The sequence below is a fragment of the Armigeres subalbatus genome, chromosome 1 (assembly GCF_024139115.2).
Source record: "Armigeres subalbatus isolate Guangzhou_Male chromosome 1, GZ_Asu_2, whole genome shotgun sequence".
In the NCBI taxonomy this organism is placed as follows: Eukaryota; Metazoa; Arthropoda; class Insecta; order Diptera; family Culicidae; genus Armigeres; species Armigeres subalbatus.
The window spans coordinates 57,793,680-57,799,679 of NC_085139.1; positions in this window are offsets into that span (position 1 = coordinate 57,793,680).

Consider the following 6,000-nt stretch of genomic DNA (forward strand, 5'->3'; position numbering starts at 1 on the left):
TGTTCTACACAAGAGTACACTTTGTGAATGTGAAGCACTCCGAGGCATTTTTGTTTATTCCGGAGTGAGCAGAACTCCGAGGCATGTTGACGTAGGACTACGTCTGGATATTCTATAGAGGACCACACTCTGCGAATACAGAGCACGACTCCGAGAAAAAATTTGTTTATTCCATTTTCTGGTCGTTCCGGAGCGAGTAAGAATCCGAGGCATTTTATTTTGTGAATGCGAGTAGAACTCCGAGGCATGTTGACGTCGAACTACGTCTGTGACCACTTTGCAAACGCGAAGCAGGATTCCAAGACATTTTGTGTTCATTCCGTAGACGTAGGACTACGGCTGTGTATTCTATAGAGGAGTACACTTTGCAAATGTGAAGGACTCCGAGGCATTCTCGTGTTTATTCCGGAGCGAGTAGAACTCCGAGGCATGTTGGAGTAGGGCTTCGTCTGCGTATTCAAACGAAGAGTACACTTTGAAAATGCAAAGCAGGACTCCAAGGCATTTTGTCTTCATTCCGGAGCGGGTAAACATCAGAGACATTTTGACGTAGGACTGCATCTGGGTATTCTAAAGAGGAGTACTTTTTGCGAATGCATGGCAAGATCCCGTGACATTTTTTGTTTCTTTTTCGGAGCGAGTAGAACTTCGAGACATGTTGACGCTGGACTACGTCTGTGTATTATGTGGAGTACACTTTGTGAATGCGAGCCGACCTTCGAGGCATTTTCGTGTTTATTCTGAAGCGAGTAGAACGCCGAAGCATATTGACGTAGGACTACGTCTGGGTATTCTATAGAGGACCACACTCTGCGAATACAGAGCACGACTCCGAGAAAATTTTTGTTTATTCCATTTTCTGTTCATTCCGGAGCGAGTAAAAATCCGAGGCATTTTGACGTAGAAATACGTCTGTGTATTCTATGGAAGAATACACTTTGCGAATGCGAAGGACTCCAAAGCATTTTTGGTTATTCCGGAGCGAGTAGAACTCCAAGGCATTTTGAGGTAGGACATCGTTTGTGTATTCTATAGAAGAGTATACTTTGCGAATGCAGAGCAGGACTTCGATGCAACTCCAAGACATATTCGTCTGGGTATTCTATAGAAGGACGTAGGATTACGTGAGTAGAACTCCAAAGAATGTTGACGTAGGACTACGTTTGCAAGTTCTATAGAGGATGGCTCTTTGCGAGTACCGAGCAGGACTCCGAGGCATTTTTTGTGTATTCCGAATTGTGCAAGAGCAAGTAGAATTCCGAAGAAAATGTGACCCACAATCATAATAAGTTTTTAGCAAAAATATGACGGTACTTAACATATCAAGTTTGTTCTTCTTTGCATTAGATGTTGATGGTATTACAATATTATGAATTGTTTTAATTTATTTTGAAGCAATTTAGGTATGATTTTTCATTATAATGAAATATTTATAAAATTGAAATCATATTCTTACAAAGTTGAAAGAGTAGGGAAAGATAAAGATGTAGTATTCAGAGCAAGCGGCTAATGATTTTAGTTTGTATAAGTGATTCTAGACTATGAATTGATTCTGCTATTGCGGATTGTACATTAAACATAAGCAATCAAATATACCAATCGTGAAATCACATATTTCACGTGCCCCAATTTACCGTACAATGTGGCAAGTTTTACATTAGACTTGATTCGAATTCTCAATTTTGCATATGCGCTAATACTGATCTCTATCGTGAAAGAATCTGTGCATGATTGAGTATTTGAGAGTATGGAGAGCAACATATTGAATTTTCTGACGAACTTTGCTTCATTTAAGCGTGTTCCAATGAATCGGTAGCTTGTGAGGGGCTGGGAGAGGTTGCGCGGTGGGGTATGGCAATGCTAGCGCATTGCTGCCACCGCAGTATGAGATGGTGTTGGTAGCGCCATCGGGTTGAGTAGCAACGACGAAGATTGCACCGGTAGTTTGTTGTCGAATTTTAAAACGAACAGTCGCACCGCTCTTCAACGGCGGATTCCATTCAGCCGTTTTCGGCTAAAATACGACATAGGGTTTTACGATCTGCTCTATTGGATATTGCTTTTAGTAGGCTCAAACGAGATAGACAGTCTTCCTTTAATATATTTTTTTAACGTGTTGGGTAAAAAAACATTTTCGGTCGAAGTAGATTCCTGGTATTCTTGTGGTCTTCACTTTTTGAAGTAAAAGATTAGTGCCCTCCAAGTGCCATTTTTGTGGCAAAAATAAGGATACTGAGAGGACGGATGTGGTGGGGTTTGACAGTGGGCCCTGTTAAACCTCTATAAAAAGCTGCATGAATCCGCAAGTAGGCTCCGCCAAAGCGACCGTGTACCGCTCAAAGCGCACAAGCCCAAGTCCTGGTGTTAGGTGGGACGCTAAACAGCCCTGACACGACGGCCCTCCGACGAGACAGGAGGTTTGCGCAGGCCCAATAAGCCACCTTTAAAAACAACTATTACGAATGACATAGAAGATAATACGACTCGATACAATCGGCAACGACCTAGGCGACGAATAAAGGATCACGATTGGAAGCTTGGAACATGGAACTGCAAGTCGCTAGGCTTCGCAGGTTGCGACAGGATAATCTACGATGAATTACATCCCCGCAACTTCGACGTCGTGGCGCTGCAGGAGATTTGCTGGACAGGACAGAAAGTGTGGAAAAGCGGGCATCGAGCGGCTACCTTCTACCAAAGCTGTGGCACCACCAACGAGCTGGGAACCGGCTTCATAGTGCTGGGAAAGATGCGCCAACGCGTGATTGGGTGGCAGCCAATCAACGCAAGGATGTGCAAGCTGAGGATAAAAGGCCGTTTCTTCAACTATAGCATCATCAACGTGCACTGCCCACACGAAGGGAGATCCGACGACGAGAAAGAAGCGTTCTATACGCAGCTGGAGCAGACATACGATGGATGCCCACTGCGGGACGTCAAAATCGTCATCGGTGACATGAACGCTCAGGTAGTGAGGGAAGAAATGTATAGACCGGTCATCGGACCGGATAGTCTGCATACCGAATCGAACGACAACGGCCAACGATGCATAAACTTTGCAGCCTCCCGCGGAATGGTAGTCCGAAGCACTTTCTTCCCCCGCAAGAATATCCACAAGGCCACATGGAAATCACCTAATCAAGTAACGGAAAACCAAATCGACCACGTTCTAATCGACGGTAAATTCTTTTCCGACATCACGAACGTACGCACTTACCGCAGTGCGAATATTTAATCCGACCACTACCTCGTTGCAGTATGTCTGCGCTCAAAACTCTCAACGGTGATCAACACGCGTCGGAGTCGTCCGCCGCGGCTAAACATTGGGCGGCTGCAAGACGGTAGACTAGCCCAAGACTACGCGCAGCAGCTGGAAGCGGCACTCCCAACGGAAGAGCAGCTAGGCGCAGCATCTCTTGAAGAGATATTCGATCCGCCATTGGAAGCACCGCAAGCGCCGCACTAGGCACGGTGGTTCCGGATCAGAGAAACGACTGGTATGACGGCGAATGTGAGCAGTTAGTTGAGAAGAAGAATGTAGCATGGGCGAGATGGCTGCAACACCGCACGAGGGGGAACGAGGCACGATATAAACGGGCGCGGAACAGACAAAACTCGATTTTCCGGAGGAAAAAGCGCCAGCAGGAAGATCGAGACCGTGAAGAGACGGAGGAACTGTTCCGCGCTAATAACGCACGAAAGTTCTATGAGAAGTTGAACCGTTCACGTAAGGGCCACGTGCCACAGCCCGATATGTGCAAGGACATAAACGGGAACCTTCTTACAAACGAGCGTGAGGTGATCCAAAGGTGGCGGCAGCACTACGAAGAGCACCTGAATGGCGATAAGGCAGACAACGGTGGCGGTATGGTAATGAACCTAGGAGCACGCGCGCAGGACATGCGACTTCCGGCTCCGAATCTCCAGGAAATTCAGGAGGAGATGGGCCGCCTGAAAAACAACAAAGCCCCTGGAGTTGACCAACTACCAGGAGAGCTGTTTTAACACGGTGGTGAGGCACTGGCTAGAGCGCTGCACTGGGTGATAACCAAGGTTTGGGAGGATGAGGTTCTACCGCAGGAGTGGATGGAAGGTGTCGTGTGTCCCATCTACAAAAAGGGCGATAAGTTGGATTGTAGCAACTACCGCGCAATCACATTGCTGAACGCCGCCTACAAGGTACTCTCCCAAATTTTATGCCGCCGACTAACACCAATTGCAAGAGAGTTCGTGGGGCAGTACCAGGCGGGTTTTATGGGCGAACGCTCCACCACGGACCAGGTGTTCGCCATTCGCCAAGTACTGCAGAAATGCCGCGAATACAACGTACCCACACAACGTCTATTCATCGGCTTCAAAGCCGCATATGATACAATCGATCGGGACCAGCTATGGCAGCTAATGCACGAACACGGATTTCCGGCTAAACTGACACGGTTGATCAAAGCGACGATGGATCGGGTGATGTGCGTAGTTCGAGTTTCAGGGGCATTCTCGAATACCTTCGAAACCCGCAGAGGGTTACGGCAAGGTGATAGTCTTTCGTGTCTGCTATTCAACATCGATTTGGAAGGGGTAATACGAAGAGCAGGGATTACCATGAGTGGTACAATTTTCAATAAGTCCGTCCAGCTATTTGGCTTCGCCGACGACATAGATATTATGGCACGTAACTTTGAGAAGATGGAGGAAGCCTACATCAGACTGAAGAGGGAAGCTAAGCGGATCGGACTAGTCATCAACACGTCGAAGACGAAGTACATGATAGGAAGAGGTTCAAGAGAAGGCAATGTGAGCCACCCACCGCGAGTAGAAGTATTTGTGTACTTAGGCTCACTGGGTGACTGCCGAAAATGATACCAGCAGAGAAGTGGCTGGAAATCGTACATACTTTGGACTCCGCAAGACGAATAGAGTTCGCCGCCGTACCAAACTGACAATCTACAAAACGCTCATTAGACCGGTAGTCCTCTACGGACACGAGACCTGGACGATGCTCGTGGAGGACCAACGCACACTTGGAGTTTTCGAAAGGAAAGTGCTGCGTACCATCTACGGTGGGGTGCAGATGCCGAACGGTACGTGGAGGAGGCGAATGAACCACGAATTGCATCAGCTGTTGGGAGAACCATCCATCGTTCACACCGCGAAAATCGGACGACTGCGTTGGGCCGGGCACGTAGCCAGAATGTCGGACAGTAACCCGGTGAAAATGGTTCTCGACAACGATCCGACGGGCACAAGAAGGCGAGGTGCGCAGCGGGCAAGGTGGATCGATCAGGTGAAAGATGACTTGCGGACCCTCCGTAGACTGCGTGGTTGGCGACGTGTAGCCATGGACCGAGCCGAATGGAGAAGACTCTTATATACCGCACAGGCCACTTCGGCCTTAGTCTGAATAAATAAAATAATAAAATAAATACATCTGAATCTGATCTGGATATAAATTGAAAGAATCTACACAAACAAAGATGCTGAACCACCTTGTGGTGAAAATATATTTTTCAACAACGCTATAAGGTATGATGCGACAATGAAAATCCCTTTTCGTTCTTCATAAGAACGACTTAATTCAATTAAATAAAACTTACTAATATATGGACATTAAAAAAAAAACTATTGCAAATATTCAACAGTTAGAGTGTATTAGGCACTTCAGTCACCCCGTGGCCTCATCAAGGGAAGTACTAAGAAGGTCCCAGGTGGTTTAGTTTACCTGGGTAGACCTAAGGGGCTGAGAAATAGTCGCATAATTGACACAGTACTGGTATATGGAGATAGGACAACTATTGCAAATAATCAATAGTTAGAGTGTTTTAGGCACTTCAGTCACCCCATGGCCAGTATAAAATCGTGCAAAATATAGCTAAAAGTAGAACATATATTCAGATGTTCCAAATACATCACTTAGCTGGTCAAAACTGGTTTCACAATTTCACTAACACCGATGTACAAGAAAAGCTTAGTCCATTTATTATTAAAATTTGAATTATTTCAGTA